General features: G+C 37.3%; 1 protein-coding gene across 17 annotated transcripts in view; it reads left to right on the forward strand.

Moving 5' to 3' along the window:
• PHLDB2 (pleckstrin homology like domain family B member 2) overlaps positions 1–14,918 on the forward strand; it is a 240,779-nt gene that overhangs the window by 151,465 nt on the left and 74,396 nt on the right. The window lies entirely within an intron of this gene.

The following is a 14,918-nucleotide window of genomic DNA, read 5'->3' on the forward strand; positions in this document are numbered from 1 at the left end:
TTCCATTCTCTTTTAAGCACAGGTTTTTCTCTTAGAATGAATATCTGTGAGAGATTACTTTGATTCATTTTTGATTCATGATTTCCTTAACAAGAGAAGCTGCAGGATAGTAAAGCTGATTTACAACAACACAGTAGGATTATCAGAAGTATTTTAGTCGCTAAAATATTCTAGAATATGATTTTTGAATCACAAAACTGGTTAATACCCTATAGGACAATAAAATTGTAACCCAGGCTTGTCCAACCTGTGGCCTGTGGGCCGCACAAGGCCCACAATGGCTTTGAATGCCACCCAATACAAACTCAAAGTTTCTTAAAACATTATGAGATTTTTTTTTGCGTTTTTTTTTTTTTTTTTTTTTTTTAAAGCTCATCAGCTATCGTTAGTGTATTTTATGTGTGGCCCAAGACAGTTCTTCTCCAGTGTGGCCCAAGATTGGACACCCCTGTTGTAACCTTTGGATTATAATGGACAGAAACCATTTGCATCCATCCAGAAGGAAATACGTTTGACATTTTAGAGCAGTAATCATTTGCATCACTCATAGTTTTTGATAAGTTGATGTCTGTTCTTACAGAGTTTTCAAATACCCTAACTGACAATAGTGAATGAAAACAAATGTGCATACCCTTAGAGAATTTAGATAGTCTTTGAGTGGGTCAGTTATACAGTACTCAGTATGACTTTCCTCTTTATTACCATAAATAATCTCTGCAGACTGTTCATGGTCACAAAATGGCATTTTGTTTGGGCTTGCTTCATTGACAGAAATTCAGAAGATGTTTTAATTAGCATACAAAAATCTTGTATATGGACAGCAAATATAATGCTATACCATGCAGAGCAACTATTATTTATAAAGCCAGAATATTAACTTCTATCCGATAACTTATCAAGAAATCTGGGAGAGCATTTTTAATGGCTTCCATTACTCCGGACATCTTCCTTAAATGCTTCTATTTGCTCTTCTGTTCCAAAGATAGGGAACCAAATTCAAGAAATTCATCTCTGCTAGGTTTCATGTTCAGCATCACTAAGTGTTGGTGAATTTCTCTTTCCTCCAGATTTTCCAAATCTGGTATGGTTCTTGGCAATCCAGGAAGTGACCTTCTGTACTGCCTGTAAGGTTGGGCCTGTTAAGTCATAAACAGTTTTGACTTCTTGGGAGAGCTTTGTGGATATTGCTCTAAATATGAATTTATATATTTTTTCTTTAATAGTGGGCGTATCGTATCTGTTGAAATGAGGCTTATTTTTAAATTTGACACTCTAGACTTGATCTTGGTTGCATGGTCTATTTGTTTGACTACATTGTGGTAAAAGGGATGACGGATTCTTATCAAGCCTATGCAAATGATGATATTGCCATTAAAAAGTAAAGTGACTCAAATATGTCTGAGAGATCAGTGAGAACAATTTACCATTAAAATAATATTTCATTTAGTTTGCAAAATCAGAGTTAGCTGAATAGAGGATTAGAGATAGAGCAGTATGAATTCCAAAGGGTTTTCCCCCTGAAAAAATAGAACATTAAAAATAATACTAGTAATATTCCAAAACACATATCCACATTTAGAAATTCATTTTTTATTATCAATTCAATCACTTCTATGTAATTAATTCTTATTCCTCTGTATCTTAGGCTCTAAATTTGGTTTCATGAAGTCATCTATTTCTAGACTAAAAAGTCCTGAAAATCTGATGTAGCTGCCTAGTACTGTCTCATTTTTGTCTATGCAATTCTTTGAAATATTAAGGGTTAAGAATACCTGGTAAAGTTCTGTCCACAAGATTCTAAAACTGTCTTTTCTTCATTAATGAGATATTGTATTTTGTAGACAAGCTCACGGAGAAAGTAGAGAACACTCGGTGAATGTAAGAGTTAAGTGGCTATGGTTATTTATGGTTAATTTAACAAACAATATCAGCATGAAGGAGAGTTAAAATCCTTTAAATCAGTTTTTCAAGAACATATTACAGAGAGTGAGGGCACTGACATATATTCAGGGTCTTTCTGTAAAGTACCCAATCTTTGAACATTACCTATAATATTAAAAATATTATTTTACCCGTACAAAATTATCTTAAGGAAGGGTAACTTTCTCATTTGATTTGAGAAATTTTTAGGGGCACAGTGAACAAACCTAATTATTTCTAGCCTCTTTCTTTTTGTAAAATTAAAGACAAATCTTTGTGATTGCCCAGAGGTTCTCTGGGAAAACCTAAAAGTAGTTCAGGAATAGATATCTTGGAAATTTTATTTTTTTTCTGTATTTAGGGTCTGCCTGATCTTGAAGGCAAAATCAGAGATTTTGTCACTTGAGTAATAAAGAATTGTGTATACCTGAGAGTAGTGAATGTTTGTGGTTTGGCTATTTAAGAAAATGGCAATAGATTATTTTATGATGAGCAAGAAACCTCAAATCATTCAAAAATGAAGAAAACTCTTTGCAAGAATATATTCCAGTCAGCGCAAAGCTCAGGAAGTTACACTTGTAAGATACTAATCTCTGTTCTGTGGGCAGATTAGTACTGCCTTTTACAAGCGTAGGCTGATTTCTCCAAGATCAGTCTGTCATTTCAATAGAGATAACTGCATTTTAGTTTTACATTAACAGGGTGCTTGTCATATATTACATTTTTAATGCATTACATTAAACATACTTTATGAATAATTGCATCAAAATCATGCAAACTTTGCCAAATTTTTAAAATTTTATTACTTCTTTATAGCCTTTTTATTTGCAAGCATTATAAACCAAGTTAAATCTAACTCCCTTTTTGCAGATCTGCAATTTTCTGTTTCCATCAACTTCTTCCACATTCTGGAACAACCAGACACTAAGACAAAAATACTTAAAGGTATTAGAAATTATGTTCAAGCTAACACATCACAGAACATAATTATTGATAATGTGAAAAGGTTTGTCACAGTTATAGTTCAGTTTAGATGAGCACAAAGTTTATATTTTTCTTAATTTTATGGAAGTAATCTTAGCTTATGTTTTTAGCAAACTAATATAAGACAGTTTAAAAGTTCAGGTAAACTAATCTCTTCATCATAAAACATTCGAGTTTTTTTAAAAAATGAGATTATACTTGTATTATACTGTACACTGATGAAACAAGGAAAAGATGTGTAGCTGTTTTGTTGTTGTTTTTAAAATGTATTTTTTTCTTAAAAGTTATATTTACCCATGACACAGCCCCAGGAGATCCTGACAACATGTGTCCCTATAGCTGTTTTTAAAACCAAATTATCAAATCAGGTCTTTTTTTTTTTAAGGGAGCACAGTTAGGCTGGGTGAGGTGGCTTACACTTGTAATCCCAGCACTTTGGGAGGCCAAGGTGGGAGGATCACTTGAGTCCAGGAATTTGAGACCAGCCCGGGCAACATGGCAAAACCCTGTCTCTACAAAAAATACAAAAATTAGCTGGGTGTGGTGGTGCACACCTGTAGTTCCAGCTATTTGGGAGGCTGAGGTGGCAGTATTGATTGAGCTCAGGAGATTGAGGCTGCAATAAGCCATGATCATGCCACTGAACTCCAGCCCGGGTGGCAGAGTGAAACCCCATCATTAAAATAAGCACATTTAAAGCATTAGAATTTCACAAAATTTATTTCAAGAAAATAAATTCTTGAAATTCTGGGAATGTTAGACTTATCTAACTACTTGTTGATCTCTATAAACCAATCAGAACAGTAGGCCTTCTCTGTTTAATTTATTATTATCCTCGGGAGATAGAAAAATACTTCACCTACAAACCGTGTTCCCCATCCTGCCCCCAGGTAGAAAGACAGATGAAAGGTTTATGGCTTAAGTCCTACAGCTCCAATTACAGATCAAAAGTGAACACTAGAACACAAAATCTCACTTTTCCAGATCTCAAAAGACTGATTGCTTTTCCATCAGGCACAAAATATATTCCTGATCTGAGTATACAAATAGAAAAACAAACAAATTATAAACAACAACAACAACAAACAAATACTCTGTCACCTCTCACCTGACCAAGACTGGATTCCGATTCTACCTGACAACTCACCACGTGGTCAGATCGTGAAACCAGATTCCTAGTCATGGCTGCCACCAATGGAGATAACTGTCAGTTGTATGCAAACCAAAACCCCAGTGAAACTTGGCCAAGGATTAGAAACAAAAACTAAGACAGACTCAGTAAAACAAAAGCTAAAGAGATTAGCGAGTCAGTGAAGGTGATGTTCTACTGCCATTTGTGATTTACCTCAGAAGCCAAGAAAAGATGTGTCTGGGCATCCAGCCCATGAGATATACTTCATGGGCAGTGCAATTTAATTGACTGGATAAAGTGAGTCACTTGCACATTTTATTAGGACCTCCAAATTGTCAAAGCATAATTTTCAGAAAGTAAACGCAACTCTTATATAAATGAAGAATGAATAGATGCCAAAGATTTCTTTAACTCATTAATGAGGAAACCAGGTGGGGTAAAGCTGGTTCACTAAGCATAATATCTGTAATATTTTTAGGTCTGCTGTGATTCTACTAGTGTTTCACCTGGATTTTTTTTAATGTGTTCAATCTTTATTTGAAAACTCAAGGTACTTTTATTGAGTATTAAAGATCGAACTGTAATTATGTATCTCCAAGGGCCTATTAATGAGGTAAATAATCCACTTTGAGTCCGTATTAAATAACCTCCAGCTGCTGTGCTATTTGAGATGTTTAATTTGTTCCTTTTTTAAAAAAAAATTTTTCTTTTTTGGTTTTGTTCTCAGCTGCCAATTCATGCTTTGGTCATTTTTGCCAGCCTTTTCGTTTTTTATGATCTTAGAAATCAGTTATCAAGCCTTGATTTGAAATGTTCTGAACTAAGAGTGACTAAGTACAAGTGAGGTTCTCAAGGAGGTCCTGAGCACATGAAGTGTGTGCTCTTCAGTTCATAGACCTTGTGACATCCATTTGGACTGGTTGGTGGTCATTTTAACTTCCTCACTCTGAGCTCTGTTTCAAGTAGAGGACATTAACGGATAAGGTGTTGCTAGAGGGCTGGGATGCTGATTCTTTGACAAATTAGATGTTCTAGAGCATGGGTCACCAACCCCTGGGCCATGGGCCACAGACCAGTAGTGTTTGTGGCCTGTTAGGAATGGGGCCGCAGAGCAGGAGGTGAGCGGTGAGCCAGCAAAGGTTCATTTGTATTTCCAGCCACTCCCCATCACTCACGTTACTGCCTGAGCTCCAACTCCTGTCAGATCAGTGGTGGCATTGGATTTTCAAAAGAGCGTGAACACTATTGTGAACTGCTCATATGAGGAATCTGGGTTGCGCGCTCCTTATGAGAGTCTAACGCCCTGATGATCTGTCACTGTCTCCCATCACCCCCAGATGGGGCCATCTAGTTGCAGGAAAACAAGCTCAGGGCTCCCACTGATTCTACATTATGATGAGTTATATAATTATTTCATTACACATTACAGTGTAATAATAATAGAAATAAAGTGCCCAATAAATGTAATGTGCTTGAATCACCCCGAAACCATCCCTCCCCCATGTCCATGGAAAAATTGTCTTCCATGAGACCAATCCTGTTGCCAAAAATTTTGCAGACTGCTGTTCTAGAGGTTAGAAAAGTCATTATAAAGTAGGGTATTCTTGTATTCATCCTATTTGACACCTGCCTTCCTCCAAGTAGTCCAGAGGTAGTGATGGCCGTCTAGAGCTTTTTATGGTCCAAGGCAGTGAAAGTCATTTTCAGAAGAAAAGGGGAAAATTAAAAAATGAAAGCAAACCGTGATGCTTTTAAGAGTATTCATTTGGTTACGTTGCCAAAAGCATCTTGTTCTTTTGTGGAGAACCAGTGGATTCCCACAAATTGCATTGTAGCCATCCAATATTTTCTTTCTGGCTGGTGATGGTCGTCTGTAGTGCCTTGGTAAATAGCATTGTTGCCATTTAGAACTATGCAGGGCCACATTGATACTTACTTCTCAAACATGTTGTAATGTGATACCAGCTCTCATGAAGCATGGAGTAAGGTTTTCTGATTTTTTACACACATATGAATTTTTTACATTACGTATGGATTCCTTGAAAATAAGGTTGGCTTTCTTTTAAGGCACATATTAATGTTTCTGTGGTAGTTATGTGAATAGGTGAAATGTCTGGGTCAGCAATTCCTACCATTGAAGGTGTGTTGTCCTTATAGTTCCCATGAAAGCACTTTATAACTATATAATTTTAATCAGTAAGAGGCTGGGACCATACCTATCTTGCTCACCACTATAGATGCACCTCCTAGCCAGATGACTAGAGTATAGGAAGCATTCTTTAAATGTTTTTAAAAAGAGTAATTGAATGTTTTTGATACCCATTCTTGACGTTTATTCTGGGTTTCCTTAATCTGTGACTGTAGTTTGCATCCCTGGTTCCCAGATGATAAGCATTTAGTTCTAGGTAATAGTGAAGCTCTATACAAAAAATGAAGATATCTCAGTATAAATGCATTCTTTTTTTACTTCCAGAAAGGGGAAATTCTTTTCCAACTTTCAATTAAAAAGATGAAAGAGTTATTTTTCTTTACTTTGAAAATTTTCTAGCATTCTTTGTAAGAATTGGTGGTCTCCAAGGTCGTACAAAAACCAAAGCTACAGGTCTGAGAGTCTTGCTTGTGTACCATTGAGCAGATCATAGATCTAATGTTTCTAAAATTAAGTAAAAGACTAATTGAGCATATTTGTTTAAAGATTTTTGGCATTTTATAAAATAAATTTATATGTTCTCCAATCTCTGAAACGTGGTCAGATGCAGATGCTATTTTAAAGACCAGAAAATAAACAGGTTGGTATTATTTAATGTTGTAATTAGGAAAAATTGTTTAGGAACCCAAGACTAGTGAGCGTTGTCAGGTCAAAGTGACTCCACATGTAGATTTTTGCTTCTCTATTTGCTTCTTGCTGTCTCTATTTCCTGGTGAGTCCTGACCCCCCCAAAATAAGTTGGGCATTCAGACCTTTTTGGCTATGTTGAGCCATATTATAAGTTTGACAATATTTTTTGTTTGAATAGCAGAATGGACAATGTTAAGAGCATGCTTATTGTTGCTTAGTCATAGTATTCATCTTTTTTTTTTTTAGAAGAATGTCTTTGAAATGTGAAGGCAAGCTTAAGTATTGAAAACTATTTTGTCCTCCAGTCTTACTTGAATCTCCTTCCTGATGTGGCCCTTCCGTTTGCTACATCCTGAGTATAATTTTAATTTATTAAAAAAATGGCTGCACTAGCTGGAAGAAGCCAGCTAAATTGCAGATGGTGTGAGAGGTTTGTTTACCAACCCAATAAACTTAGTGGCTCAAGACTTTTGAAAGGATCTTGAGAAACAATGGCTCTCTTCCTATACTCTGAGCTAGAATGGCCATTGTCAGGTACATAAGTTGATTTAATCTTCAGATTCAGCCTAAGCCTTAAGCTGAATTTTTGCTGTGGAGACTTTTCTTAATTTCTCTAATGTTTAAAATAGCCAGTCAATTCTCTGCCTTTTTTTTTTAACTTTCCTACGTTGTTTGGAGGGTTTATCAGATTTAGCTCAGAAATATGATGTGAGCCATGAATGTCATTTTAAATTTATTATGTTAAGATAAGCAAAAAAAAAAATCCAGGTGAAATTAGGTATAATATATTTGACAGCACAGGAGTAGATTGACGATGCTACCCACTCCCTAAATAAGCAATCTATTCTCTAAGTAAACAGCACTATTTCTAAATAAAGTAAGTACATTTTTTGTCACTGGGTAATATAAAGAAAAATATTATCTGTCATCAGATCACCTTGGGTCATTAGAGAATAAAGCAAGGACTTTCTCTCTACAAATTGCTGGTGTGCGAGTGTGTGTGTATGTATGTATGTATGTGTATGTCTGTATGTGTGTATATGTTGATTAAATATTAAAGGAATTAATCATTAGCAAATTTGGGCTGCCAATTGTCCTCCATTAACTGAGAGTAAAAAAAAAAAAAAACAGTTGTCATATCTTTTTTCTTTCTTCTTCACTTGGAGAGATGGGCAGAAAAGCAGTGAGAAGGAAAAGTTAGCATTTGGCAATAATCTAATGACTTCACATTGGGGAAACAGAGCTAAAGTCTTCATGAAATTCTATATTGCAGTAGTCCATTCTTGAGAGCAAACCCTCTGTTCTTATAGTAGCAGTACAAGCTATTGCCTCTTGATGGTGCCATGCATTAAAAAATTGTTCTTAGAATTTGAGAGATGTATGTTCTGACTCTTCACATAGTTCAGCTTTCTCAGGCTAAATGCTGAAATATAGAAAGCAACTTGGACTAAAAAGAGGCCCTGTATGCCCCCGTGTCAGTTATAGAAGAAGTCTCATTCTTTTTTAAAATCATAAATAAATATATGAACACTTGTTTCTAAATAAGAAATAAAGGTCATAAATAAAATTTGTAGAAAGAAATATAAACTAAGTAAAAACTGAAAATATATCAAGACCAACAAATATATAGGAGTGGAGGCCAGGCGTATTGGCTCACGCCTGTAATCCCAGCACTCTGGGAGGCCAAGGCAGGTAGATCATCTGCGGTCAGGAGTTCGAGACCACCCTGACCAGCATGGTGAAACCTTGTCTCTACTAAAAAAATACAAAATTAGCTGGGCGTGGTGGCACATGCCTGTAATCCCAGCTACTTCGGAGGCTGAAGCAGGAAAATCGCTTGAACCCATGAGGTGAAGGTTGCAGTGAGCCGAGATCGAGCCATTGCAGTCCGGCCTGGGCAAAAGAGTGAAACTCAGTCAAAAAAAAAAAAAAAATCTATCTGTCTATCTATCTATCTATCTGTATGGAGATACATGAAGTGAAGGAGGACTATTGATTGTTTCTGGTAAAAGTGGTCCCCATATTTGTTGTCAAATTACTTAGTATATCTATATTTATTTATTATTCTTTTTTTGAGGAGAGTCTTGCTATGTTGTCCAGGCTGGAGTGCAGTGGCATGATCTCGGCTCAGCCTGCTGAGTAGCTGGGATTACAGGTGCATGCCACAATGCCCAACTAATTTTTGTATTTTTAGTAGACACAGGGTTTTGCCATGTTGGCCAGGTTGCTCTCGAACTCCTGGCCTCAAGTGATTTGCTCCCCTTAGCCTCTGAAAGTATTGGGATTATAGGTGTGAGCCACCATGCCTGGCCTAGTATATCTAAATTTAAAAGCTGACTATTTATTGAGCTACCATTTTAAAAATTTATCATCAACTAATAGGTTTAGTGATTGTGCTGGCTAATTCTTTTTCCCCCCCCGAGACGGAGTCTCCCTCTGTTGCCCAGGCTAGAGTGCAGTGGTGTGACCTCAGCTCACTGCAACCTCCGCCTCCTAAGGGTTCAAGCAATTCTCCTGCCTCAGCCTCCCAAGTAGCTGGGATTACAGGCGACTGCCACCATACCTGGCTAATTTTTGTATTTTTAGTAGAGACGGGGTTTTGCCACGTATGTTGGCCAGACTGGTCTGGAACTCCTGACCTCAGGCGATCTGCCCACCTTGGCCACCCAAAGTGCTAGGATTACAGGTGTGAGACACTGTGTCCAGGCTGCGCTGGCTAATTCTTATAATGTGAATTTCTCTTCCCCAGCTTGAGAAAAGATTATGGGAATATTTGCTGTAGAGAATATTCTTAAAGTTGGAAATTGATTTTTCAAAAAAAAAAAAAAAAGAAAATCCAAAACAAGCATTACAAGGGTAACACATCCAGCACTTTTTCTTTTGTTTCAGCCATCTCAATGTGCCAGTTAAGAAGGTGCTTATTAGAAGTCACTTAAATAAAATAATCTCTTTATGTTGAATAATCGGAGATTCACAAGCAATCATAGGACATAATTCAGAGGGATCCTGTGTATCCTTTACCCAGTTTCCTCCAATAGTAACATCTTGTCAAACTATAGGACAATGTCAGAGCTAGGATATTGACACTGATACAGTGAAGATACAGAACAGTTCTAACACCACAAGGGTCTCTCATGTTGGCCTTTTATAGCCGTACCAGCTTCCCTTCTCCTTAACCCCGATGACCACTGATTTCTTCTCCATTTCTATAATTTTGTCATTTCAAAATATAACCGTATAGCATGTAACCTGTGGGTTTGGCTTTGTTCACTCAGCAGAGTTCTGTGGAAATTGGGCAGGTTGTTGCAGTCACTGGTTCATCAGGTTTAAGACTAGGATACATGAGGCAAAGGGAAATCCCAGAGACACACTTCTGTGTGTTTCGCTGGGTCCCCAGTCTGCCTTTTTCCACCTTTCAGAGTCTTCTTCTGTTTTTTTCTCCATATAATGTACAGGGTTCTGAGTTATACTTAGTGGGAGAAACAGGGTAAAGTATGTCTAATTCATCTTCCCTGAAGCTGAAGTCAGTGAGATTAGTTTCCTACAGTTGCAAATAGCCAAAAGCTTTGCTGTGGTGAAGTCTAATGACTGCAGGTTGAAAAATTTTGGTTTGGATAAATTGGTATTTCTTATTCAAAATTGCTAAGACCATATCCCAGCTCTGGGGTTGTAATTTGGATTTTGAGAAAAGACAGAATTTTAGGAAAATGCTGAGTAGAATTAAGAGGAACAGCTTTCTCATATGGTGATTATTCTTTCATTCTGATTATAGAATAACAAAGCTGAAGCTATGAAAGGTCATCGTTTCCATCAGATCACGAAGACCAAGGCCTAAATCATCTTAGGCAGAGATTTCAATTTACAGGTTGTCTTGGGAGAAAGGAAAATATTCAGGCATACCTCTGAGATATTGTGGGTTTGGTTCCAGACCACCGCAATAAGGCAAACATCATAATAAAGCAAGTGACGCAAATTTTTTGGTTTCCCAGTGCATATTAAAGTTATGTTTACACAATACTGTAATATATTAAGTATGCAACAGCATTATGTATAAAAATGTACATACCTTAATTTAAAAATACTTTATTGCTTAAAAAAATACTAACAATTATATGAGCCTTCAGTGAGTTGTAATCTTTTTGCTAGTGGAGGGTTTTGTCTTGATGTTGATGGCTGCTGACTGAACAAGCTCATGGTTCTTGAAGGTTGGAGTGGCTGTGGCAATTTCTTTGTGTGTGTGTGTGTGTGTGTGAGTCTTGCTCTGTCTCCCAGGCTGGAGTGCAGTGGTGTGATCTTGGCTCACTGCTGCACCTCTGCCTCCTGACATCAAGTGATTCTCTTGCTTCAGCCTCCCAAGCAGCTGGGATTACAGGCACCAGCCACCACACCCAGCTAATTTTTTACATTTTTGGTAGAGATGCGGTTTCACCATGTTGGCCAGGCTGGTCTCAAACTCCTGACCTGAAGTGACCCACCCAACTCAGCCTTCCAAAGTGCTGGGATTACAGGTGTGAGCCACCGCACCCAGCTGGCAATTTTTAAAAATAAGATAACAATGAAGTTTGTCACATCGATTCAACTCTTCCTTTCACAAAAGATTCCTCTGAACTTTTTTCAGAGTTGGAATCAGTCCTCTCAATCCCTGCCACTGCTTTATCAACTAAGCTCACGTAATATTCTAAATCCTTTGTTGTCATTTCAAAAATGTTAACAGCACCTTTACCAGGAGTAGTTTCCATCTCAAGAAACCATTTTCTTCGCTCATCCATATGAAGCAATTCCTCATCAGTTCAAGTTTTATCATGAGATTTCAGCAATTCATTCTCATCTTCAGGTTCCACGTTTAGTTATAGTTCTTTTGCTGTTTCTATCACATCTGCAGTTACTTCTTCCACTGAAGTCTTAAACTCCTCAAAGTCATCCATAAGGACTGGAATCAACTTCTTCCAAACTCGTTCATGTTGATAAAAATGTCAATACCTCCTCTTCTGAACCAAAATATTCTTAATGGCATCTAAAATGGTGAATTCTTTCCAGGTGGTTTTTTGATTGGCTTTGCTCAGCTCTATCAGAAGAATCACTACCTATGGCAACTATGGCCTTACAGAGTATATGTTTAAAATAAAAAGACTTGAAAGCCAAAATTACCCCATGGGATGTAAAATGGATATTGTGTTATCAGGCATGAAAACAACATTTATTTTCCTTGTGCCTCTTTATCAGAGCTCTTGAGTGACTAGGTGTGTTGTCAGGGAGCAGTAATTTTATTCATATATTTTTAAATTTATTTTAAGTTCTGGGATACATGTGTATAATATGCAGAATTATTACATAGGTAAACATATGCCATGATGGTTTGCTGCACCTATCAACCCATCACCTAGGTATTAAGCCTGGCATGCATTTAGCTATTTTTCCTGATGCTCTCCCCGACTTCCCCCTAGCGGTAATATTTTTAAAGGAAATTTTTTTCCCCTGAGCAGTAGATCTCAACAGTGGGCTTAAAATATTCAGTAAACCGTGGTATAAACAGATGTGGTGTCATCTAGGCTTTGTTGCGCCACTTACACAGCACAGGCAAAATAGATTTAGCATAATTCTTAAGGGCCTTGGTATTTTTGGAATGGTCAATGAGCATTGGTTTCAACTTAAAGTTAGCAGCTGACTTTAGCTCCTAAAAACAGAGTCAACCTATCCTTTGAAGATTTGAAGCCAGGCATTGACTTCTCTCTAGCTTTGTAAGTCCTAGATGGCATCTTCTTCCAATATAAAGCTGTTTTGTCTACATTGTTTGTTTGTTGTTTATTTATTGATTGATTAATTGTGGCCCAGGCTGGTGTTGAGCTCCTGGCCTCAAGTGATCCTCTCACCTAGGCCTCCCAAAGTGCTGGGATTACAGGAGTGAGCCACTGGCCCAGCTGAAAACCTGTTGTTTCGTGTAGCTACCTTCATCAATTATCTTAGATCTTCCCAATTGACTTGCTGCACCTTCTACATCAGCATATTCTGTTTCACTTTGCACTTTTATGTTATGGAGACAATGTCTTTCCTTAAACCTCATGACCCAGTCTCTGCTAGTTACAGATTTTTCTTCTGCAGCTTCTTCACCTCATTTAGCCTTCATAGAACTGAAGAGAGTTAGGGCCTTGCTCTGGATTAGGTTGTGGCCTAAGGAAGTGTTTGATCTATTTTGACCACTAAAACTTTCTTTACATCAGCAGTAAGGCTGTTTCACTTTCTTAACATTTGTGTATGAAGAATCACCTTTAATTTCCTTCAAGAACTTCTCTTTTGCATTTACAACTTGGCTAATTGGTACAAGAGAGCTCACTTTTGGCCTATCTCATTTTTGGCATGCCTTTCTCTCAAAGCTTAATCATTTCTAGCTTTTGCTTTAAAGTGTGAGATCTGTAACTCTTTCAGTTGAACACTTAGAAGCCATCAAAAGGTTATTAATTTGCCTAATTTCAATATTGTGTCTTAGGGAATGGGAGGCCTGAAGAGAGGGAGAGAGACAGGGAAATGGCCTGTTGATGGAGTGGTTAGAACAAGTACAACATTTATTAATTAAGTTTGCTGTCTTATATGGGCATGGTTTGTGGTGTCCAAAACTATTACAATAGTAATGTCAAAGATCACTGATCAGATCATCATAACAGATATGATGATAATGAAAAAGTTTGAAATATTGTAAGAATTACCAGAATGTGACACAGAGACATGAAGTGAGCACATACTATTGGAAAAATGTGCTAATAGACTTGCTTGCTGCAGGGTTTCCACAAATCACTTTGTAAAAAATGCACTATCTGCAGAGCACAATAAAGCAAAATGCAGTAAAATGAGATATGCCTGTAGTTACTTTCTTAACACTATTCTCAGATTTAGAAAGAAGACATGCCATTGTTTGTTTTGCTTTTTTTTTTCTTTTTTATAGAAATGGGGTCTCTCTATGTTGATGAGGCTGGCTTCAAGCGATCCTCCTGCCTCAGCCTCCTGATGTGCTGGGATCACAGGCGTGAGCCACTGCACCCAGCCCTCTTTTGCGTTTCTCTACATAAAACTTTGTGACATGCTCTTAAAATTTTAACACAGGCCAGGCGCGGTGGCTCACGCCTGTCGTCCTAGCAGTTTGGGAGGCCGAGGCGGGCGAATCACGAGGTCAGGAGATCGAGACCATCCTGGCTAACACGGTGAAACCCCATCTCTACTAAAAATACAAAAAATTAGCCAGACGTGGTGGCACGTGCCTGTGGTCCCAGCTACTCAGGAGGCTGAGGCAGGAAAATCACTTGAACCCGGGTGGTGGAGGTTGCAGAGAGCCAAGATCGCACCATTGCACTCCAGTCTGGGTGACAGAGTGAGACTCTGTCTCAAAAAAAAAAAAAAAAAAAATTTAACACATAATATTTTTATGTGATATGACTCAAAAATAATTGTATTACAGTACCTTCAGTTGTTATGTTATAGTCTACTGTCGTTTTTTTACATGCAGACTTTCCTGGTTCTTTACCTACTGGTTTCTTTATGCATTAAAAAAAATCTTATTTTTTAAAGGATAGGATATGTTTTCAAACATCAGGATTTAAAGGTCTTTATACCTCTCATATACTTATTTTGATTGAACTAAAGTATTTTAATGGATTGTGTTTTATAGACTATAGTCTTTCAGATGAAGCAAACAAGATCTTCTGGAACTTTATCAAGCTAAAGCGAAAATGTAAAGAGATGACAGTATGATTAGATTTTGTTGTGTTTTCTTTAATGGTGAAGAGCAATAGCATAATTTCTTTAACAGAAGTCAGGCACTGTGCAGACTTCCTTCTGGAACACTGTCTATGTAAGAAAAACATCTGGCATGTTTTTCATAGATGCTGTATGGAAATTATGATGATACTGATCACATGAATTTCTTTGACTTATGGCCGGTTTTTTTCAGTCAATAGGGAGAAATACACTGTTTTCTCCTTTGAATATTTTGGAGTCATTCATAATGGGTATTTTCTTTAAAATGATATATTTTTGTCTTTTAAGAATAGTTCA

The sequence above is a fragment of the Gorilla gorilla genome, chromosome 2, assembly GCF_029281585.2.
Source record: "Gorilla gorilla gorilla isolate KB3781 chromosome 2, NHGRI_mGorGor1-v2.1_pri, whole genome shotgun sequence".
Taxonomy (NCBI): Eukaryota; Metazoa; Chordata; class Mammalia; order Primates; family Hominidae; genus Gorilla; species Gorilla gorilla.